Source organism: Herpailurus yagouaroundi, unplaced genomic scaffold, assembly GCF_014898765.1.
Source record: "Herpailurus yagouaroundi ecotype Mexico unplaced genomic scaffold, PumYag 100, whole genome shotgun sequence".
NCBI lineage: Eukaryota > Metazoa > Chordata > Mammalia > Carnivora > Felidae > Herpailurus > Herpailurus yagouaroundi.
The window spans coordinates 23,533,530-23,559,223 of record NW_024412391.1 but is presented as its reverse complement, the minus strand read 5'-3'; the positions used below and the strand labels follow the sequence as shown (position 1 = coordinate 23,559,223).

Genomic DNA, 25,694 nt, shown 5'->3' with positions numbered 1-25,694 from the left:
TTCCGATTCTGTGTCTCCCTCTCTCTCTGCCCCTCCCCCGTTCATGCTCTGTCTCTCTCTGTCCCAAAAATAAATAAAAACGTTGAAAAAAAAATTTTAAACTAATTTAATGAATTTGCTATATTTCACCTGGGCATTTGGTTAATATTTTGTGTAACATTCCATTCCACTTTCTTGTTTGTAATACGTGGCGGTTAGAAAAGGCAGATGCCATGTCCATTGCTCTGTGGTCCCTGCTGTCAGGAGTTGGCTGTGTGAATGTGTAGGCCAGGCTTCCTTTATCAGAATTGGGACAAGCAGCTGGGCATTTGTCTATTAGTCCATCTGCCAACCCCTAGCTAAATCACACAAGTATTTCCGAGGCTAATGCAGAGGCCAGTACTAAGATAATGAGCTCAGATAATGAGGCACCACTTCCTCTCAGATATCTTAGTTTTACAAAAATGTTGTGATGAGAAAGTACTGTTTTGGCCTAATGGAAATATCGCTTATAAAATTTAACACAGAGACAATTTCCCTCAAAGAAAATACATTCTTAAGCTGGAAAATTCTCATAGAAAGATACGATCTCCAAATTGGAGGAGAAGATTAATGGTCATTTGGTTCAATTCCTCTGATATATAAATCACTTCTAGAACATTCCTGACAAGTGTTATTTAGTCTCAGTTTGAAACTCTCCGGTGATAGAAACACGAGCAGTCATTCTTTTTTTGTTAGAGGTATATTTGGAAAGGGAAGTAATCATGATGGCAACAACCACTTCAAATAAATGCTCCAGGAGAAACAGGGTAACAGGAAATCCATCACCACCCCCTTTTCACCCTCCATGATTTAGGAAAAACTCCTCTTTTCCTTGATATGAATGTTCTGAGGAAAGTTTGGGACAGAGTAAACTTCAGGGTTTTCTGAAAGGAAAAAGGTCTAAAATATCCAACAGCTTCTTCTTAAGGTTTAAAATTAGGGAAAATTTTAAAATGTGGATTCAAATGCCTCAGATCAAGACCTAGGGGCAGAGTATGGTAATGATCCTCCTGAAAAAGTTACCATAATGGAAAGAGCCAACCTGTGCATATGGTTAGGTAGGTGAGGACTGGGAATGGACGCCCTGGGTCTGGGAGCTATTTATTCCAGAACTTGTTTCTGATGAGCTTTAGAACCAAGAGGAAAGCACTAATCTGGGCACTAAGGGATTTCAGTACATTATGGGATACATCTGGCGATGGAGGGTGGGAAGGATGGGTGGGAGACACCGTGCACCCCGACTTGAGGTATCTAAACTCTGGTTTCGTTCACATTAGGTCCTTGTTCTACATTTTGAGCCCAAGAGATCTGTCTGTACAGTGGCAGTCAGTCATGAATTTGATGATGCCTCTACATTGACTTCTTCATTCTGAACTTTCTAAACTCCTTCATCAAGGACATCCTTTTTACTAAGTCATCTTTTCAGCATAGACCTTTTCCTCTTGATCCTTTACTTAAATACCTTTTCTTCAGCACTCAACGTCCTTACTTAAATGTTGTTCTAGAGTCAAATCACAAGGTGAAAATTATCTTCTGGTCATTTGGAACATCTGGAATGCGACTGGAGAACACATTTTGTAGCCAGAGGCTCTGCTCCTTACTTGCTGTGTGACTATCTTTAAATTACGGAACCTCCCTGAACATGCTACTTTATTTATATTCCAGCTCACCTACTTTGGCAGATGTTGTCACTGTCCCACACATATACCTTGGCACTCACTTTTAGAGTTTATGTCCAAGGCTTCCTTCTGCAAACCTCTGCAACTTTTACCCAAGCACTTTCTCTCAGTGTGAATGCCAAAATGTTACTATCTCTGGGGGTGGGCCTCGGGTGATAATGAAGAGAACTGGAGATTAAATAGTCCAGCCTCCCCCCCCCAATGGAGGATGCAGTTCTGGGTCTGGTGTCACACTCTCCTTCAAAGTTGCCCAGCGGGGCTGGGCCTCAGATGCCTACATGGCAAAAGGCACTGGAGAACACACCTTTACTGGATTCCTTCCCTTCTCTGTCTCACCACTCGCTCCTCTCCAATGTTCCTGGGTTACCTCAAAATTAATTAACATGCACTTAAATCCTCATTTCCAGGGCCTGCTTCTGGGGGAATCCAAACTAAGATACCTAGGGTAGTGCCTGAAAATGTAAGGGAATGTGGATAATCATCAGGAAAACCGTTTTCTCTCCTGTAACTAGAAGAAATGATGTGTAATGTGTTTGAAGGGAAAGCACCCTCACCTTCCTGACTTGGGGAGCAGGAAAAGATTCTGCTAACACGCTAACACCTCTCTCAAGATCCAGAGTTGTCTGATTTTCTCTACAACCTTGATAAGAGTGAGGGGTTGAGAGTCACATATGACTTTCAGAACTCCCCTTTTACAATTCCTGTATCACAACCTTGCACTTCACTTTGAAAGAAAGGACCCATTGACACGGAAGTCATTTTAATATCCTGTTGCGTCGGGCACACGTTCTCTCTGCTCAAGATTCCTCAAACTTTCTGGAAGTTCTATGTTCACGCTTTTCCAGTGGAAGTGGAAGTCCTGAGCACTCTCTAGAGTTGTTAACTGTATCTGAGAAGTGCAAGCTGGGAAGGAAGGAGCTACATAGGCTACAATGGCTATGCTGCAGGCGGCATCAGCTTCAAGCAGGAATCCCTCGATGTTACAAATGCCCTTATCAGACCAAATATTGATCGGACGCTAAGAAATAATAAAAAGTGAAATATATCCCCTATTGATTTTTAGGGCCTTCCTCAAATATGAACCCTTCCCCATTTCCTCCCTGAAGCACTTCCCCTCTGTGGTGTATATGGACAGTGTGAATGCAACAACCGTCCTATAAACAGTTACTTAAAAAAAATGGAGGCAATGATGGCAGTAATTGCCTTCCACAGTCTCTAAGGTTATTTAAATGGAATATGTAAAGTTTTATATTTCCTATCTACTTCATATTTTGGATTAATTCTAATCCTTCTAGAGTTTATAACATTTTGGAAAAGAGGGGACTGACTGCGAGGGCCACTTAACTCAGTGTCCTCCACAGCATCTTACTGCACTTCTGCTTTGACCTTACAGCCTCTGCTTGGTCACAATCACCATGAGGGCAATCATCATCTTCCCAGAGGCCAACTCATGTATAACAGATAGAAGGAATTCAATCATCACATCAATGACTGGACTGGCTGGCTTTTGGGGTGCTCTACTGCCCTGGAATCTGCTTTCGTATCTTTTGCATTTCGTATAGGAACTTTACTAATTGAAAGGCTATCTGGCATCTGCTGAACGTCATTGCTAATGATGGTATTCTGCTATGCTACATACTCCCAAAGAAAATGTCACCAAAACATTGACATTCATAGGTCTGAAGCTATGGGGTATTCAATACAACACATGATAATCCCAATAGAAATTTTCCACATTAATGGGAAACACTGCAATGTAAGTATGCCACCTTCAACAATTTGCACACATCCCGATACCCAAGTTTTGACCTTTAATCAAAACTTAGAAGTTCACAGTAAGCAAATATGTCCTTGTGTCTAGTTCAGATATTTTATAAGCCAATAAATATATCTTTCTTTTTATTTGAATATAAGCTAATCTCCAAGACAGCATTCAGGGCACAGAGAAAGGCCAGAAGACAGGCACCAGTGCAATGAGGAGGTCAGGTGAGGAGTGGAGGAATGGTTTCCTGGTTATTCCCATTTAATCATTTTCTAATTGGCTACCTCAGCATTTTCTCCATTGTGTTTTGTAGAACTCAGTTATTCTTCAAGTTATTTTCCTGGATGTTAACAGGGATTTCATGAGGAAAAAATATTTCTATTGTTTATTTTTAAACAAATATGCATACTTTATCCTCACACAGAGGCAAAATGTCTTTGGCATATTAAAAGCATTGGAAAATCCTGCAGCAAAGAAATCTGTCTAATCCACTGGTTGACCACAGAATCTCTTAACCACCCCCGCCCCGGCCCCATAGCTATTAATAATATATATTCTATGGAATACTGCATAGGAACCCCAGCCTGCATCTTCTTTTAAAAACATAAATTGCTGGGTTCCTGGGTGGCTCAGTCAGTTAAGCATCCAACTCTTGAACTTGACTCAGGTCAAGATATTATGATTTGTGAGATCAAGCCCTGCATCAGGCTCTGCACTGATGGCATGGAACCTTCTTGAGATATTCTCTCTCTCTCTCTCTCTCTCTCTCTCTCTCTCTGCCCCTCCCCTGCTCATGTTCTCTCTCTTTCTCTCAAAATGAAAAATCAAAAATTTAAAAAGTTGAAAAAAAACTATAAATTGTAAAATTAGATTAAGCAATACAGCAGGTGTGACCTAATCAGTAAAAAGAGTGGATTATTTAAGACACAATTCTATTAATGTAGCAAAATAACATATTCACTTTTCCATGCTGTGGTTGGCTTGTACTAAACGTAGTGTCTAATACAACTTCCATGTCTTTTCTTTCACAGGTTGTACGGTGGTTCTTGTTAAATAACCGTAAACAGATAAGCAGAAAATATGACCTTCATTCCTGTTAAATTCCAGTCTACTAAACTTAGTTGATTCTTTACCTCAGTCGCATACATACACATTAAACTAAAGATGAACAACACACTTATAATATTGTAGGTCATTTAATTATTTAATTATGAAAATTGTTCCATTTAATTTATATAGTCACATACGATTTATTTTTTAAAGTGCCATGAAATGATATGAAACATTTAAAGATGCCATATTTTCTTATTTAAAAAAAGGAAATTATGGCCCAGAAAATCACTATAGTTAAGAAATTTATATTTGGCAGTTACTCTCATAAAAGATGAAAGTCAGCCTCCCAGACTGAATTTGAGGAACAGCAGAAATGGAAATGATGGCATTGGTTTATTGATAAACTCTTTAATTTTCAGAATGTAACCAAACAGAAAATTCCAATTAACCCTAAGTGCTATCTAAAAGCCACACATTGTTAAAGCTAAAACAGAGCTGACATTTCTCATTTGGAAAGTGACATGGAAAATAGGACATGAAACAAGAAGGTGAAAGACATTCATATAGGCTGAAGTAAACTCAAGAGAAATGATTCATAATAATTAATTTACTTTTTTCCCACATATTGCTGTTACAAGCAAAAGGATGTGGTGAGCAGGAAGTTCTTATGTTTAAATATATTAAATATCGGGCATAAATGTAGAACAGTATTCTGGTAAGTTTGAGAATATATTAGCAAATTATTTCCATACTGAGGATCCTTTTAAAATTTAATCATCTCAATTTGTACAACTTGACTTGTTTTTAGTGAAGAAATTATGTTCTACTGCTAGTTACCAGCAAGATGAAATTTCCTCAAATTCTCAGATGATCTTTAATGGTGAAATATTTTGTTGGTGTATCAGTGCCTGTTTAAACTTCTTTAAGTTTTTAACCAAAGTGAGTTTACAATTATATTTTATATAAGGGAAATGAAGTTTTCAAAAGCAGTTAATTTGATAATATCTATTTTAATATTATTTTCTAGTTTAGTCATCTGTATTTTAAAAATATGAGTCTATTATGTTAAAAACAATCAGGTTATTTTGCACTCACAACTATTTAAATGTATGTCCTTTTGGTAGCAATAAGCTTGGTTTTCAGGTAAGCTTATTACCATAAATTATTATACTCAGAACCCTCAATACAAAAATGTGTCACGTGCACACTGAAAGGAATCTATTATTATTGTGATATAAAATGAAAATATGGAATTAAACAAAAATAAGTTCGATGTATACTGGACCAAGAATATAGAGGGTGTTTACTTCCTTTTCCTGCAATAACCAAAGTAATACTGTCATTGACACAATTATATTTTCAATCTGTGCAGATAAAATCTATTTTTAAAAGATAGACTTCAATTATTTGGAATTACTGGGAAAGAATATGAGCAAAATTACTTTGTGGGAGAACAGAGCAAAGAAAGACTCAATGGCAAAATGGAAAATGGAGAAAATGGGGGAAATGACTAGAATTAAGGAAATTCTATTTTCAGGTCCCATGCATCTGGTATGAAAAAGGCTGTGGAAAACAGAATGAGATTGTTAGGTTTGGGAACAGTGTTATTGTTTAAAAGGTTAGCTATAAATATCTGCAGCCACTATGCAAAGATAGAATACAAGTTACACATTAGCCCATTCATTCGTATTTAAACGCAGGAAGTGAGACAAAAATTGCTTCAACATGACAATATCTTTAAATATTAGAAAAATGCATTTGATTGATTGAAAAAAATCTCCTCACTTTCTGTGCTGCTGGATATTTGATACTTCATGTCTGGAAAGTACTTTATACGGGAAACAAAAGGATGTGTATTCTCTTTGGGGGGTGGGGCTTGGAGTGTGGAGTAATACAAGACAGGGAGAAAGGGAGATCATTTTTAGCTTTTACTCTTGCCTTTAGAGTGATAAAAAATGAAGACAGAGAAAACATTTTTCAGGGCATTCTAGAATAATGAAGCAAAATGTCAAATTTTCCCAAGTTTTTCATGTTGCCCTAGGAAAACAAATTCTTTACTGCAATATCCGACTCCAAAATGTTATCCTCAGGAATGTACCATTCTCCAATAGCACTTCTCCCAGGCTTATTGAAATCTCATTGCAGCCTTAGAAGACCTCAGTTAGTAGCTACTGTTTACCTCTGAAGTCTAGATTTGTTTCTCCGCTTTGAAGTCTCAGAAACTTGACTCTTTAACACTCCTGCCCACATGTCAGGGGCAGACCCATATTAAAACTTCAAAACCAACATATAAGACCTGAACATTAACTTTTTACTTTGGGGAGAGAAATAACTAATACAGGGACCAAAAAAAATCAATTGTGAATAGCAAACACATTCTTTTCTTGTAGGAAAGCTAAAAATAATAATTAAAAGTCTGCTTAGTAAATACAGATCAAAGCAAAGAAAGCTGGCTAAGCGAAAAGGATATTCAACAGAATCATGGGCAAGTAGTCTCATGCACTTAGCCCCACCGTAGAGATGGTCTTGGGAATGATACCAAAATCCTTGGGATACTTTGGCTATGACACCTCCATTGACTCAGTGCCTCCCTAATTGGTTATTCTGCTTTGAGAGAGAGCCTCAAGGGCAGGTATGCTTACAGCAGGTCTTTGATGAGTTGAATGGTATTTTTCTAGGGAGATCAAAAAAGGGCCAATAATCCCACAGGGCAGGGAAGAAAACATTTTTTGGCTGATGACCAATTCCATGACTGACCAGAACTAGTTACCTGAAATAAAAAATTGTAGTAACTGTGCAAATGAATATGTACAATATGTCAGTCACTTGTGCAAGGTGCTCTAATTATAGAATATTAAAAATGAACATTAACCTTAATTCCCACCATCTAAGAAGGAGATCATTTCAACAAGGAGCTTAATAGAGATAAGTACAAACAGAATCTGAAACAGCAATGGTCTACTGTAAGAAGAAAATTCTTACTTTTTGTATCCACTAAATCCAAAATCCTCTCCTCTCCACATGAAACCAAGTTTGGGTTCCTATGCAATTTTCTGGGCCTATTTTCTGCTAATCTTCAAGTTTAACAATCGAGGCAAGAGAACAAATCATACTGGGTAAACCCATTAGCTGTGTGTATAATAACCCAGAGTGTTAGAGCTGCTAGCGTTCTGTCTCTCATCCACTGCTTCTTTTTGAGCTGAATCCAGTTCTAACAAGGCATGCCTTCAGAAGAAATGATGCTCTGGGGCCTTTCACCTGACTTCTTACACTCTTGCTTTGGTTTCTGAACTGAGTCAGAATAAGGTTGATTTAGAAAGAAAACCGAGAAATCTATTTCTACTGGAAAAAAAAAAAAAGAAAGTATTACGTAGGGATTTTTTAATTAGAGAAAAGTCCGTGGCAGGACTTAGACACTCAGTGAGACTCGCTTATTTATTCTGTGGACAGAGAGGACACAGTTGTTCTCCCCCCACTACCCCCAACCTTTTCCTCACTTTGTGGGAATATTGCTAAGAAGGCACAGCCGTGACCTGCCACCTCGGAAAACTGCCCAGTGGACTGACATCATGGGAATGTACTGAGCCTGTTTGTGGAGGTCATCTAATTCTTGGCAAAAGGGTTCCGGGCAGGAAACCTTCTATATTTCCCTGATAATGAACCAAAAATCACCAGCCCAAGAAATTGAGACTGCATTTCATTAACACAGCTTCCCAGAAAATAGTGTGATGTGAGGCAACCACTACTGTTGCTTTAATGGTCTAAGCTCGTGTAACCTGTATGAAGTACTGTCCCACGTGAGTCATTATCTAAAGCATACAGCCCTTCACCTGCAGTTTCAAGCAGTTTTCAAATTCTTCCCTAGAAAAGTGTTGCTGTGACTACGTCTACTGTACATCACCTATAAAGCCCTGAAATCGGGGAAACAGAGTTGCTAATCCTGTGAGAAATAGCCAAATATTTAATGCAGGTAAAATGAAAACTGTGACATTGTGTGAAAAATATATTATCAGTCATACATGGATTTAGAATACATTATTAGCATTATCGTGATTACCATTGCTGTATCAGTATCATGTTGTGGGTATATGTAGAACAACTCAAAATCCTTTTTGCAACAAGGTTGACTGACTGTAGCTATTATGATTTTATCAATAAATACATACCAGCCAATACTTTAATACTTTATATATGTTAACCCATTTTATTCTTACTTTTTATAAATGAGGACACTGACAAACAGATTGGTGAGGTAATCTGCCTATATCCCACAAGTTGTAAGTAGCAGAATGGAATTTGAACTCAGATAATCTAGTTCTGGATTCTGCACTCAATCTCTGTGATAATACTGAGTCAAAGTTCAGCATACACGGATTGCATAACAGAAAGAAAGTAGTAAGTTATTTGAGAAGTACAAGTGACTTTAAATAACACTAATGATACTGACATTCTCTTTAATATTTTCTTTCAATGTTGATCTTTTAACATTCCCACTCCCCTTTTTTATTTGAGTACAGTGGACACATAACGTTACATTCATTTCAGGTGTACAATTTAGTGAAATGACAAGCTTAAACATTATGCTATGTTCACCACAAGTGTAGCTACCATCTGTCTCGTTACAGAGCTATTAAAATACCACCGACTGTATTCCTTATGCCGTGCCTTTTATTCCTATGATTTATTCATTCCATAACTGGAAGGCTATTATCTCCCACTTTCCTTCCCCCATTTTGCACCCCCCCCCCCGCCCCGCTTCCCCTCTGGCTACCATCAGATTTTTATTTTGAACCATTGACAAGGTTACAGAATAGCTGCAAGTCTAGTACAAAGAGTTTTATTTTTTTCCCTGAACCATTTGAATCGGGACCTGATGTCCTACCATCCCTGAATAACTTAGTGTCTACTTCCTTCATTCTCCACCATATGTACAATACAGTCATCAAATTAAGTGAAACAGTTGGATGCAGAAATGCACTCCTACTATATTTCCTAGACTCCATTCAAATTCTGCCAGTAATGTCCTTCTTAGCAAAAGGACCCAGCTCAGGATCATGTATTCAATTTAGTTATCATTGCTATTTTTTGTAGGATTTTTTTTTTTTTTTACCTATATTCGCAAGTGAAATCGGTTTAGATTTTTCTTTCCTTCCTTGAGTGGCCTGGGTGTTAACGACTAAACTTAAATAAATCTGGTCATTGGCCCTCTTGTTCTAGGCTTTGAGATTTTTAAATTTAATATAGGGATTGTTTGATTCATGAAAGTTGGTAAAATTTATCTACAAAAATATCTTGGCCTTGTGTCTTTTGTGGTAAAAGACTGACTTCTACAAAGTGCTAGCTTTTTCCTCTGTTGGTCATTTTTTCCTATTTCTGCAGCATTGATTTTTGTACTTTTGTTTCTTCCTTCCTTCTACTTTATTACTTGTTTTTTTTGTGGGTTTTTTGTTTTTTGTTTTTTTTTTTTTTGGTTAGCTTACTTAATAGGATGCTTAGCTTAGTTCAAACTATGTTTTTGCTTTTGAGTGGGTCTTGCAATTTCTTCCCGATAGTTGGACAGGATATACTGCTAAAAGGAACTGCTGTAAGGTGGCCTTTGCTAATGTGGTAGAAAGGTATGTGTGGGGAGAAGTGTTCTACAGTCTAATGATTACGTCGTTAAAGCAGCCAGATTTAAGTGTTAACCAAAAACCAGATATCTGAGAAGCAGCTGAAATTTTACGTAATGAAGTAGATATGAAGAGATGTAAAAGTTAAGACTGAATTAGATGAAAATATATCTTACGGACTTCAGAACTGTGTACCTCTACTACTGTGCTATGATAGGTCGGCAATTCTCTATAGTTTGATATTTGTAGTTAACATATAGGTTAAGCTGCTTTAACAGAGGCCTACAATGAAGGAGCTTAATAAAATAGATGTTTGATTCTTTTTTATGTAACATCTCTGCTCCATGAGGTCCCCCAAGGACAGATGGGAGGTTGGCCTTTGCCCTCGTCAAAATGCGGCTTCTAGCTCCAGGAGGTGGTTCTTCCAGTCGTTCCCATCTCCAGTCCATCTCCAGCCCAGTCCATAGGAAAAGGGGGAAAAAAGAGAGGAACTGGAGGTCCTGGAGGTAGCATGGCAGTGCGCAGATTCCTGCGTGGTGGGAATTTGGTAATAATGCCACAGCTAAATGCAAGTGAGGCCAGGGAATGTAGTCTAGCTGGGTGGCCTTGTGCCGCTCAGACTTCTGTAAGGACTCTGTGTGATTTACTAATAAAAGGAAGAGCAGAGAATGGTTCGAGGGTCCAGTTGATGGTGTTTGTTATAATATTCATAAAGAATTCAGGATTTAAGAATACACACATGTGCATGTGCACACAAACGCACACAAATAAATTGGGGGCTTATTTCCACCAGTTTTAAGTAAAAGGAACTATGTTGCTAACCCGTAGAGATAATTTAACTTTTAAAGGAAAGTAGAGAACAAGTTGACATAAGAGCTTGAGGTAGAGTCAAATAAGACACAAAAATGGAAAGAAACAAAAATGAATTTTTCTCTCCTCTCTTCTTCCTGTTTTCCACATTCACTCCTCATCTTCAGCTCAATACAGAAACAAAACTAGGTCAGTAAAAATGTTTCCATGGTATCCGAATTTTCTCCTTTATACTAAAACTCAAATACTGGCCACTTTTGATGATCAAGCTATCACCTACTTTAAGCAAAATGGTGTCAGATTTAAATTTACTGACGTGTTGGTAGAGGGACCATATGATAATTAATCCTTTCCTTTCTCTCTCTATATGTATATGTGCATGTGTGTGTGTGTGTGTGTGTGTGTGTGTGTGTGTGTGTGTTTGCTTGTGTGTCTGTCCTGTAACTGATTTTGTCGGATCAACTAAGTATCTTTGCATACAATCTATGTATGTTTACAAATAATCCATTTCTCCCAAGCTATGTGTTTCTGAAATACAATAAAGTATTTCTCTGGCTCCTCACTTACATGCCTTTTTTTGTTTGTTTGTTTTATCACCAGTCTACCTTACATTTCTTTCCAGTGGTTCTGGGAGTTTTCAAAGCATTGACAGTGCATCTAAGCCTTTCTTTAATGGAAATTTTTGAAGTGTGCCCTCTCCTAAAAGATTGTTCCTGTCCTCTTCTAACTAGTCTGCATACAGCACCAATTATTTTCTTCCCTGTAAGCAAAAGTTTGCAGTGGCAAGTGTATCTTTCATAGACTATCATTAAGGAAAGATGAACCCGGAGGACTCTGGAGGCTCGTTTTCTCTCACTTTCTAATAGCCTAGAAAAAAGCTAGCGCAGCAGGTATGATAGGAGTTAGCTCAACTGATAAACAGGCTGAAACCAGCTACTGAACTCCAGAGACTTTCTTTTTCTAACAAGCCCTTTTTTTGGGGTCAGAAAGCTTCTGTTGTAACATACTGGTCCAGATCTATTCCAGTCCTATAAATATGCAGCGTTTGACTGGGTAGGTCCCTCAAGAAGACTTCCTCATGATGCTCATCCAATTAGACCTGGCTTAAGCACAGCTCTAGATGGGACCATGATGGCTGAAAGGATCACATGTGCTCTGCTATTTGACTGTAAGTTTCCTTCCAGTAAGATCCTCTTCTATTTACACAAATTGGCATCAGTGGGATGTGTTTCTAAGGCTCCTTTGTGTGATAAACATCAACATGGCCATTCTTCACCAATGCCCATTAAATACACTACCAATTTTCCTAGAATCTCTGGTCCAGGGCTCTTTACCTAGTGCAGTGGATCCTAAAAGCACCACCATTGTGCTGCTGTACTTTTAACACAAAGAATGGCATTTATGTCCCTGGAGACTACTGCTACCAATGTCTCTCCTTTCATATTGACTGAAGTTATGGAGGGGAAGCACATTTAGATTTTATTCATTGTCTTTTAAAAGCCTTTTACCCAAGAACACAGAGTGGGTTCCAGAGGAGGCTGAGCCAGAGGATAATTGAGTAGACTCTTTCTTGGTGAAAACCCAGATTTTGCTTAGCCCCTCCATTCAAGGGTTCACTAGGAGTTGTCTATTCTACCTCATATGCATCCTTCCCATTTTCCTTCATTTCCTATCTCTAATTGCCAAAGTTCTAGTTTAGGATATCACCATCTTACTAGTTTCTTTTTCTTTTCTTTTCTTTTCTTTTCTCTCGCTCCCTTTTTTTTTTTTTTTTAAGAGAAAGAGCATTAGAGGTGGCGTGGGGGAAAGTCAGAGAGAGGGGGGAGAGAGAGAGAGAGAGAGAGAGAGACAGAGAGAGAGAGAGAGAATATCTTAAGTAGGCTCCATGCTCAGCACAGAGCCCAACTGGGAGCTTAATCTCACGAACTGTGAGATCATGACCTGAGCCAAAATCAAGAGTCTGATGCTTAACTGACTAAGCCACGTAGGCACCCTGACCATATTTCTAGTTTCCTATATAAACATATTTGACTAAATAATGAAGGAAGTATAGTTTTTAATACTGTGTTATTTGGGTTTTTTTTTTGGGGGGGGGTAGCCATCAAGGACTGAGAAGCATCTTGGGAACAAAGCAGGGCAAAGCCAGGGGGAAGGGGCTGATCAAGACGCCAACAGGAATATTGAGCCAATTGGAGGTAGAATTAGGAACCCTAGAGAGCCCTTTCATGAAGATGGCACTGAAGACAAATAAGGAAGCCCCTACCACTCCCAAAGCCAAAGCCAAAGCAAAGGCTTCGAAGGCCAAGAAAGGGGTGCTGAAAGGCATTCAGTTATAAAAAATGAAGATCCACAGGTCACCTACATTCTGGCAGTCCAGGACACTAGTTCTCCACAGGCAGCACAAATATCCTCAAAGAGCACCCCAGGAGAAACAAGCTTGACCACTCTGCCATCATCAAGTTCCCCCTGACAACTGAATCAACCAGGAAGAAAACAGATGACAACAACACACTTGTGTTCATTGTGGATGCCAAGGCCAACAAGCCCCAGATCAACCAGGATGTGAAGAAGCTCTACAATACTGACGTGGCCAAGGTCAACATCCTGATCAGGCATGATAGAGAAAAGAAAGCATATGTTCAACTGGCTCCCGACTATGATGCTTTGGATGTTGCCAGCAAAATTGGGATCATCTAAACCAAGCCCAGCTGGCTAAATCTAAATATACATTTTTTCACCAAAAAACCCCCAAAACAAAAAACAAAACCAAAAAAACCCACGAAACAAAAACAAAAAACCCCCACAACTAAACAAAAAAAAACCTAGAGAGAAGACCAGCCACCAGAGATCAAGTCCAGGAACCGCATTTTTCATTTATGGCTCTATCTTTGGTCCATAAGATAGTACCTGTCATATGGTAAGTGATCAATCAATATTTCTTGATTGAGTTAATAAACTAACGAATAAATGGTCAAGAAAATAGGGAGGTTGTTTCTATAACGTCCTTTAATAAAACCAAGTTTCAATATTCCAGGCTTGGCTATTGCACCAGTTGTTAAAGTATTGCCTCTGAGCCCCAAACCCACCCTTCTCCACCCTGCTTTGTGGTACTGAAACTCAAACTTGCAAATACTTCTTTGCCAGCAAGTGCACTATTGGCGTTGCAAATAGAGAGCCCTGAAGGAACAATGAGGAGGCAGGGTGCTTCTTGTCCTGGATATGGTGTGTTTTTGGTTTTGTTTGCTTGTTTTTTCTGTGTCTTTCAGTGTGAAGCTGCAAGTGGCAGTCACCTCCCCAGTGAATCTTCCCACCACTCCAGTCAGTGGCCATCCAATGAGTTAGGAAGGCACTCTGTGCTTGGCTTTCCTATTGGAAAGCTTCACGGGCACTTTTTTGTGCCCAGAGGGTGGCTTTTTTGCAAAACTCTCCATCACCCCGGTAAGTTGCTTCCATGCAAGTTTTCAGTCCTTGCTGGTACCCTGGCTGACTTTCCAAAGAGGCTAATTAATGCTCCAGTGGCAGCTTATTGTTGAGTGGAACCCTGGGTGCCAGGCCATGCTGAGGCCATTCAGCAAAATTCTCTGCCATCTAGTGGGCCACATGGGCACTGTTTCCAATGAGGTCAAAGTCTCCACCCTGGATAGGGCTCTCTTCTCAGTTATTTCCTTCCTGGGCATTGTGGTAGCTACTCCCTATATCGGTTATTCCTGTAATCTTGAGAGTTCTCCTTGCCTCTGTAGGTAGTTAATATCCTGTTACTAGTTCACAATTATTTGCATTAAATTTCTCTGTTCAGATAACTAGTGTAGCTTTTCTTTCCTGGCAGGATGCCAATGGTTATAGCTATGGAGGGGATTATAGAATCTCCCACCACCATAGGAGGTCACCTATGCCCCGTAGTCCTGGCTCTTGTTCCTTGCAGTGCATCTGCCCTGTAGAATCTCTTCCAATCACTCAAGTCACCATGATATCAGCCTCAAGGAGATAGAGATCCATTAATAAAGATTAGTTTCAGATCTGCTGATTGGCGGGGTAAATGCCATTGATATACTGCCTGGCTGATGCTTCAGTGATTGCAGAAGAGAGGCAGTGTGCCACCTATTAATAAATGGTTAGAGCCTCACCCCCCGAAACTGGGATGGAGCTAGAATGGACACACATCATCTTTCCAATAAAGTAATTCTTTCCATGCATGAGCTACTTAAACACATAGAAGAGGAGTATGTCATTGTAGAAACAAAGTAACATTGCAATTTAAGGAAACAGAAAACAGTCATACTACTGCAAATCTTGCTGCAGGGATTAAAGATAATTTAGTTGCTAACATCCATTTTGTGCATTTAATTTATAAAGTCCTTACAGGAAACCAAGTTTTAATACTAAAATAATAGAAATGGACCTTGCTATGCTCTTTAACTCCTTTGAAATAATAATTAGGTCATGCTAATGAGCAAGACTCAGGATGCTACCAAAATAATCAATAGTACCATGTACACTAAATTACTTTATTAATAATCAAACCGAATTTGTTTCCCATACAGACAAAATTCAGGAATGTATTTTGTGTTACATTTTCTTGATGGCTTTTAAATTAAGTTTTATAGTCTGTCACAGCTGTCAGCATCCTCACCATTATCATTACCCGCAAACATTTAGTGCACACCCGCTGGGTACACAGCACCGTAGGATTTGTTAAAGAGAAAGAGCTGTTATTCCTTGCCCTTGAGATAGTAGAGGGGTAATTGTTTACTCTGAGTAGTCTAGTTCATTTAGCAGTGAAGGAGTAGGAGGTCTTGGAACTGAATGCCCTAACGTCTTTATACAGTTTTATCACCACTACAGCAATAACATTAAATTTTCTGGATTTTGTCTTCCTTATTTTAGATCATAAAATAGGGGCACCTGGGTGGCTGAGTCGGTAGGGCGTCTGACTTCGGCTCAGGCCATGACCTCGTGGTTTGTGAGTTCAAGCCCCATGTTGGGCTCTGTACTGACACCTTAGAGCCTGGAGCTTGCTTCAGATTCTGTGTCTCCCTCTCTCTCTGACCCTCCTGACTCACATCTCTCTCTCTCTCTCTCTCTCTCTCAAAGATGGATGAACATTAAAAAATAAAAAAAAAATGCATTGGTGTATTGCACAAGAGTTAAACAAAACAGCAGTTACAGAGTAAAAACTAAAACTCTCCCTTAATTATAATGATGAACACTTGTTTCATGATTGCTAACTTATGTAATATTTATTAAGTGCCAACTCTATTCTAAGCAATATTCATATGCATTCATACACTTTATAGATGAGGAAACTGAAGGATCTAGAGAGGACATACACTAAGTGGTCAAGATCCAAATTTAGGAGGTCTGCACCACAATCTATACAGCAGTCCCCCTGTATCCACAGTTTCAGTTACCCACAGTCAACTGCCATCCAGAAGCAGATGATCCTCCTGCTGACATATCGTCAGATGATCAGTGGTAGCCTAATGCTGTGTCATTCACCAACTAGTATCTCATCACGTAGGCATTGTATCGTCACATCACAATAAGAAGAGTGAGTGCAGTGCGATAAGGTATTTTGAGAGAGAGACAACATTCACATAACTGTTATTAGAGTATATGGGCATAATTGTTCTATTTTATTATTGTTTACTGCTGTTAATGTCTTACTGTGCCTAATATATAAACTAAACTTTATCACAGGTGTGTACATATAGGAAGAAACATAATATATACGGGGTTTGATACTACTTATAGTTACAGTCACCCACTGGGTGTCTTGAAACGTGTTCCTTGCAGATAAGGAGGGGCTACTGTTCCCTTAACCACACTACTCCCTACGGTCCTTTTCAAATAATCCTCCCAGATGTAATCACTACCAACAAGGGGTGTTTATTCTTCTAGGGCCCATTCTATGCACTGAATACATATTGTACATACATGCGTATCTTTTAAATATATAAATGGGATCACAGTAACATTTAAAAATTGTTTCATTAAAAAATATGGTTGTATTACCATATATACATTCAAGAGTGTGTGTGTATATTTAGATGGATTTTTAATATTCCATAATTCAGATGTACCATTTGGCATTTTAAATGGTTCCCTATTTCCACTCATATACAAAATACTGCAGTGTACATCCTTCTGAAAATCTTTGTACATAGGCGGGATTGGGGGGAGGAAGATTCCTAGTAGTGAACCCGTTGGATCAAAAGGTATGTATGGCAATGTTTTAGTGCTTCTTTTTCTCCTCCCTGAAATGCTGTATTCTGATCACACACAATATAAATACAACACTATCAATATGTGTTATTCAATGGTTTACCTGAGATGCCCTTTCACTCTCTTGCTCATGTATCGGTGTCAGATTACAAATGAGAGAGAATAGTGACATTTTGTAGTGCACATATCAGTGTATTGCAAGATCATGTTCTTAAGGTATTCTTGATACTTATAATGGCTTTTTACGTAAGGCCAGAGTCCCACCTGCCTTTAATTATTTTTCAGGGCACTGAATAATATCTCCACTGATATAAAGTCCCAGTATCTTAGTCCAACTGGGCTGCTATAACAGAAAACCATAGCTTGGTTGGCTTACAAACAACAAAAATTTATTCTCACAGCTCTGAAGCTGCAAGTCTAAGATAAACATGCCTGCATGATCGGGTGAGGACCCTCTTCTGGGTAGCAGTCTTTTCACTGTAACCTCACATGGCAGAAAGGGACAGGATCTCTGGGGGACGTCTGGGGGCACTACTCCCATTCATGAGGGCTCCACATCATCACCTAATCACCTCCCAAAAGCCCGACCTCCCACCTCCATCACACTGGGTGTTAGGATTAAAGCATGTGAATTTGGCGGACACAGACACTCAGGCTAGAGCACTCAGTGACTTTGCTGCAAGAATTCTGGAAGTCATCTTCGACTTTCTTTGTCTAAACTTACTACCATCCCTTTGCCGTAAATTGATTGGTTTTATGGCATATACTTGAGGCTTTGGATAGGTAAGGAATTTTTGCAGCTTGATTTCGGGATAAACAAATCATTCTGAATACAAATTAAATGTTTCCTAGCCCAACAAGTGGCCATAAATAGTGAAGGTACTGTCTTCATTGGGTTCCTTGTGGATTTTTAGGTTGACTGCTCTTTTTCATTCTCTCATTATCTTCTCCTACTGTATGTGTCCCTCCTCCCCTGACCCCCAGATAGCTTCCAGAAGTAAAAGATTTTAAGAGGTAGAGTTTTGGTATCAAAGCATCAGTACACTAGATATTTATATAGTTAGTTTGTGACCTTCAGCATCTCTTGGGGACATCAAAATCTTGGTACCTTTTTTCTCCTGCAGGTTGTTGGATTATTAATATCTGTCACTTGAAATCTTCCCACATATATATAACTGTTAAGGAATGAATTTTAAATCTCTATTATAGCTAGCACCATACTTCAAGTTCCTAAAATTCAATAATCCCTTTAAGCTAGTTAAGAATGATGAAGAAAAAAAAAATCAGTAGGCTTTTCCTCTCATTAGAAAGAATAGGCAATATCAAGAATAAATCAAATGACAATGAACAGCATGGATATTACAGAGCTTCTTTTTTTTATTTTTTGTTAAATTATTATTTTTGTCATAGTTACACAAAGACATAGGTTAAGGGTCAAATACTTTGCAAGTTTTATTAAAAAAAACACTTTATTAAAAATAACAACAGAATCCCCCTACCCCAAAACACCCAGCTCTCCTTCACCAATTTAAGTAATTATTTTGGTGTTTAGCTCCACATTCCTAAATAACATGCTTGCTTTGTCATTTCGTGGTGTTTTAGTTTTAGGCTGGGCTCATTAACTTCTGTCTTGGAAAAAAAAGAAGGTTTTAACTGTCTTTGCTTTCCTTGCCCTTACATCCTAATGGTAGACATTCCTCGGCTTAATTTTAATTTTAGATAAATATTTTGTGTTTATATGAGCATAACAATGCAAATACAATTTCCTTAAAGCCATTTGGTAAGCCATGATCATTTTTGTCTTTCCTGCACATCTTTTGTTCCCCGGTATTTATGGTTTATTATGTTCTGTTACTAACTCTTTGTTCGGATTTCTAGGGACTTTTCCCTGTTTCAACCCCAATCTCCTCAGCAAATGTCTCACTCTGCTCTAAATGCATTCAGTGTCAGGTATTCTGTCAATTTTATCTTCCTGAGGACATCACTTCAGGAACCTTCTGACATGCTCCAAATGAGACTGGGTGCCCCTGTGTTCAGTGCCCCTTTCTTATACCAGACCCCTCTTCATGCCTCCTATTGGCTCTCTGTATTGGCTCTCTGTATTGGCTCTCTTGCATTCTTTTCTCTGTACTTGCTCACTCTCTCATTTTGGTAGGGCACATTTCAGGAGCTTCCTGAGATAGAATTCACGGGAGGTAAATTTTCTGAAATTTGCTTACCTGAAAATATCTTTATTCTATCCTGAGCATGCTTTGGTGCCTTCTAGCTTCTGAGGTTGATGCCGAGAGGTTTAAAGATATTCTGATTCCCAGTCCATTACTGGACTCAAAGGATTCATCTTCCTTTTCAAAAGCTTAGCTCTTATCTTTGTCTGAAGTTCTCTGAAATTTTCAAATTATATGTTTCAGTGGGGGTCTGTTTTCATCCATATAGCTCAACTAGTGAGCTCTAACAGTCTGAAAAGTTACATGGACCACATAGCTCAAATTTGTTTGAATTATTTCATTTCTAATTTATTTCCTTTTCAATCGTGTTCTCTCTTGGGTCTTCCTATTATATAAATGTTTGACTTTCTGAACTGGTTGTCAGATTTTCTTATCTCTGTTCTTACAGTTCATAGTATTATTTGTTAGCATCATTTCTTAAAAGATTTCCTATTTTTTTCCAGTATACCCCATATATTCCATATTCCACTATTATAAACATTTTATATTAGTATGGTGCATTTGTTATAATAATAAGCCAATATTGATGCATTATTGTTAACTAAAGTCCATACTTTATTCAGACTTCCTTAGTTTTTACTTAGTGCCCTTTTCATGTCCCAGGATCCCATCCAGGTTTTATTTAGTTGTCATGTACCCTTAAGTTAGATTTCCTACATTTTTATATCCCAACCTTTCTATTGAGTTTTTATTATTTAAAAAATATATAGATACATTTAAAATGCCTCTTTATTTGTCTGAGTATTACTTTTTAAAATAGTATTAGCGTTTCATGATTAAAATATCTTTTATTACCTATTGATGGATAGGTAATAAATGAGTTGTGGGGATTATTTTGTCTCCTTATATCTGCAAGACCTTTATTCTCTCCTAATTGATTTTTAAAATCATTTTTAAAAAAGTTTGCTTGTTTGCTTCTCAAACTTTCATTTCAGCAGTTTTCCTCATGCCTGATAATCCTCATCTATTTGTTTATATTTACTGATAGGGTACTAAGGAGTTGATTGGAGACCCTGAGTTTATGGTGGGAAACAGCGGGTTTTACTGCAGGCAACTGGCTGGGCCACGTAGTTGGGAAAACCCTGATTTCAATAGCTCTTAAGTTTTTCCTACCGGCTGTATCAGGATCCTCAGAGAAGAGTCTTTCCATCTCCTGTCTAGAGAGTAGAGCTTTTGCTGCATTATTGAGTCTTAGAGATGAAAGGGGGTTGGATGGGAGGGGACATTTGTCTCAGCATCCCAGTATGTTGACAGTCACCTATTACTCCTCTTTTTGGTTCTGTTTGCATGAGTGATTTGGGGGATAATTACATGTTTATCATAGGGCTGGGGTAAGGTTGAAATGAGTCAATAAATGTAAATGCTTACAAAATACCGGGCACACAGTAAGTTCTATGCAAGTATAGCTGTTATTTTTTCTCATGTTTGGCAGTCTAAAGAGCCTATATTTGAAAATAAAATTCAACTACTTATTTGCTTATTTATTTACTTTGCTGGAGATGACGGATGTGAGGACCTATGTATTACTCACATAGACTCCTAACCATTTTCCACTTTCAGAGGATGGTATCACTAATTCCTAAAACTTTAAAGGATTCAAAGATTGTTCTTGGCTCTCCTTATAGCCAGTTTAGAATTCATTTTTTTAAATGTTTTTAATATTTATTTCTGAGACAGAGAGACAGAGCATGAGTGGGGGAGGGGCAGAGAGAGAGAGAGGGAGACACAGAATCGGAAGCAGGCTCCAGGCTCCAAGCTGTCAGCACAGTGCCCGACGCGGGGCTTGAACCCACAAACCGTGAGATCATGACCTGAGCCGAAGTCGGTCGCTCAACCGACTGAGCCACCCAGGTGCCCCTAAAATTCATTTTTGAAGAGTTTGCTAAATCTACTTATTCAACTTTTCTAGGCCTTCCAAAATTTTGTTGCTGTTCCTTTTTCTTCTGTTCTTCACATCTTTGTGAGTATATACCTGTTAAAAGTCCCTTTATTATTGTTTCCATGGGATTAGGAGGAAATAAAAGTAGATACTTGCATTCAATCACTTTTTTTATCCAATAGTTCCTGAATAGTCTCTCTTAATGAAAAAACTGACACCAATCTGAGTGATTTGAGCCCAGCCATTCTTTTTCAGATATTTTCACATTATAGAACCTGAGGATGTATATGTACTATATTTATATGTACCATACTATGTATTATAAGGATATATTATGTGTGTATATGTATGTATATATACAATAATATATGTTATGTGAACATAAATAAATAACATAAATGTTGATATTGTTTGAGGTATGATAAAAAAAGATTTATCTATAGATAGATATAGACAAATATAGACACAGATAAAATAAGGGTATATAGCTGCTATGCCATAAACATAAACAGCATCCTGCTGGGGTACATTTATGATAATCCTTCTCTTGATTTCTGCTCAGTTTCAAAGAAAGCATGAAAAAATTTTGGTTAAAATTTGTGGAGTTTTGAGGCGGATCAGTAGAAGAAACAAGGAAAACATATTCCATCATCTCTAAACTGTTCCAGCATTTGTTTATACCACATTACAGCTCTGATCACACTGTAAAGCAAATTATTTTTACCATGTCTGTTTCTAGTTGAATGAGAGCTTCTCCAAGGTTGGGGGACTTTTTTTTCTTCCAATTTTGAGTCTCCTGAATCTTGCACACTACTTACCAGGAGGCTGGAACACACTGAATCATGCTGATTGAAAAAGACTGAATACTTAACTACAGAAAATCAACTGATGGTTACCAGAGAGGAGGTGGGTGGGGATGGGTGAAATGGGATGATGGGGATTAAGGAGGGCACTTGCTGTGATGGGCATTGGGTGTTGTATGGAAGTGTTGAATCACTATATTGTACACCTGAAACTAATGTCACTCTGTATGTTAGCTAACAGGATCTTAAATAAAAGCTTAAAAAAAGAAAAAGACTGAATATCTAGCATCCCCAAATATATCGCTTGCAGGACTGGACAGTTCTCATTTTTTTTTAATTTAATTTAATTTAATTTAATTTAATTTAATTTAATTCTATTCTATTCTATTCTATTCTATTCTATTCTGTTTGATTTTATTGTAATGTTTATTTATTTATTTTGAGACAGAGGGAGAGCCAGCCAGCATGGGGAGAGGCAGAGAGAGAGGAGTGAGAGACAGAATCCGAAGCAGGCTCTGTGCTGTCAGCGCAGAGCCCAATGTGGGGCTCGATCTCAAGAACCATTAGATCATGACTTGAGCTGAAATCAAGAGTCGGACGCTTAACCAACTGAGCCACCCAGGCACCCCCCAGTTGTCATTTTTTAAAAAGTTGCTTTGGGGCGCCTGGGTGGCGCAGTCGGTTAAGCGTCCGACTTCAGCCAGGTCACGATCTCACGGTCCATGAGTTCGAGCCCCGCGTTGGGCTCTGGGCTGATGGCTCAGAGCCTGGAGCCTGTTTCCGATTCTGTGTCTCCCTCTCTCTCTGCCCCTCCCCCGTTCATGCTCTGTCTCTCTCTGTCCCAAAAATAAAAAAATAAATAAATAAATAAAATAAAAAAAATAAAAAGTTGCTTGATGGCAATTGATAGTACCAATACATGCTGACGTGCATCAATTTCATTTTAACCAATTCATTCACTTCAGATCATTTAAAAATTGATATGACTTACCACATGGCTGATTTAGATGTGACCATCAAGATTTTTTTTATGGGTAATAAAAAAAAGGAATAGATTAAATGATTCTATTTGGAATCTTGATGAAATAAATTTAGGGGAGGAAGTACTGGATGGGGAAAATTCTCCAACTATGACCTTGAATGCCCGGTCATATGGTAACTTTCCTTTCAAAGGAAGGGGTATTATTAGAAGAGAAAAGCTAGAAAAAAAACACACAATAAAGGGGGGGGGAATAAAATGATACAAAGTGAAACATTTTGAAGAAATTCTAAGAGTGATAATGTGCTTTTTGAAAAATGGAGGAACAGAATTCCTTCTGCAAAAAAAGGATAAACTCTCCCTGCCCCAACTCTTTCCTCCTTGTGTGCTCACAGAAGCCTCAATAAAACAATATCTAAAATCTAGAATGACACTAAGGGTTAACGTTGAGAAAAATTCATGAGGAAGGATGTTTCCCCTATGTAGTTAGAACAGATGCTAGTATGTGAGCTGGGAGCATTGCTTACTCAGTGGTTCAGCAAATGTGTTCCAGACATATGGAAGATTCCTGGAGAGGGGAAGGTGGTATAGATTCAATATTAACTATTATTTTGTTTTCAAGAAGTTCAGCACTTTCTCATAAGATGAGAAAAGCAGACAACCAGTATGTAAATACAGGAATAAATGTAATAAACCTAAGCCATAATTAAGGAGAAAAACATGGTTTAGGAATTTTCTCTTGCAATCTCTTCTGAATAGGAGCTCCTTTTTAAATTTTGGAGCGAGATCATCACTTCATGTGTCTGTTGGCCATCTGTGATGAATGGATTAAGAAGATGTGGTTTCTATATACAATGGAATACTACTTGGCAATGAGAAAAAATGAAATCTGGCCATATGTAGCAACATGGATGGAACTGGAGGGTATTATGCTAAGTGAAATAAGTCAGTCAGAGAAAGACAGATACCATATGTTTTCACTCATATGTGGATCTTGAGAAACTTATCAGAAGATCATGGGAGAAGGAAGGGGAAAAAATAGTTACAAACAAAGAGGGAGGGAGGCAAACCATAAGAGACTCTTAAATACAGAGAACAAACAGGATTGATGGGGGTTGGGGAGAGGGGAAAGTGGGTGATGGGCACTGAGGATGGAACTTGTTGGGATGAGCACTGGGTGTTGTATGGAAACCAATCTGACAATAAATTATATTAAAAAATTTTGGAGCAAGAATTTAACAATCTATTTTTCTGTTTCTTTTTTTTTTTCACTTTTAATGGCTTTATAGAGCTATTATATGCCAAACAATTCTCCCACTGTAAATACACAGTTTGATAATTCTTGGTAAGGTTATACACTTGTACAACAATAATCACAGCCACATTGCAGAACACTTTCATCACCACTTAGAAGATCCTTTGTACTTGTTTACAATCAACTGCAGCTCCAATTACCAGGCAAACGTTGTTTTTCTTTGTACAGAGTTTGGATTTGACTCTTCTAGAAATTGTATGCAAATGGAATCATGCAGCATATAGATTTGGGGGTCTGCCTTCTTTTACTTAACATGATTTTTGAGGTTCAGTCTGTGGCCATATGGTCAGTTTCTTCTTCGCTGCTATTATTCCACTTTATAATGGTTATACTGCAGTCATTACACCGTATTGTGTTTATCCTTTCACAAACTGAAGGATGTTTGGATATTTTTCCCTAGTTTTTGGCCATGATGAATAATGCAGTGCTGAACATTTGTGCACAGGTCCAAAGACTTGGACATATGTTACCACTGCTCTTTGGTAGATACTGAAGACTGAAATTTCTGGGTTGTAACTATCAAACTTTTCTCAAAATGACTCATTTTATATTCCCATTAAGAACTAGAAATGGGAATTACAAATTCCCATTTCAAATTAGTTTTACCACATGTATATTAGCTTCCTATTACTACCATAGCAAATTACCATAAACTTAGTGGCTTTCCGCAACACAGACGTATTATCTTACAGTTCTGGAGGTCAGAAGATGAAATGAGTCTTATGAGGCTAAAATCAAGGTGTCAGCAAGGCTTCCTTCCTTCTGTAGGCTCCAGGTGAAAATGTGTTCCTTGTCAGGCTGCCCATGTTCCTTGGCTCCTGGACTCACATCATTCCAACCTCTCCTTCTGTTATCACTACTCTTTGACTCTAACCCTCTCGCCTCCTTCTTATAAGAACATTTGTGATTATATTGGGCCCACCTTGACCCAGGATAATTTTCCCATTTTAAGATCCTTAACTTGTCCATATCTGTAAAGTCTCTTTTGCCACACAACGTAACATATCTGCAGGTTTGGGGGATTAGGCAAGAACATCTCTAGGGGTGCGGAGGTCATTACTCTGCCTATCACAACATCCTAACACTTGGTATTGTCAATCTTTTTGAATGGCTGCCAGACCCATTCTGACTTCATTGTCATTTTGTCATTTCCCTAGTGACTAATGAGATTGAACATATTTTCATTTGCTTATTAACCTCATGTATATTTTTTGATAAAATGTGTATTTAAATACCTTGTTGATTTTCATTGTTTTTTTTTGTTATTAAAAAAATGTTTATTTATTTATTTTGAGAGAAAGAGAGCACATACACAGGGGAGAGACAGAGAGCCAAGG

The 25,694-nt window shown here is 38.2% G+C and overlaps 1 long non-coding RNA gene and 1 pseudogene across 1 annotated transcript in view; one reads left to right on the top strand and one right to left on the bottom strand.

Moving 5' to 3' along the window:
* LOC121028422 (uncharacterized) overlaps nt 1-25,694 on the bottom strand; it is a 207,003-nt gene that overhangs the window by 9,796 nt on the left and 171,513 nt on the right. The window lies entirely within an intron of this gene.
* On the top strand, nt 13,160-13,670 carry LOC121028420 (60S ribosomal protein L23a-like; annotated as a pseudogene).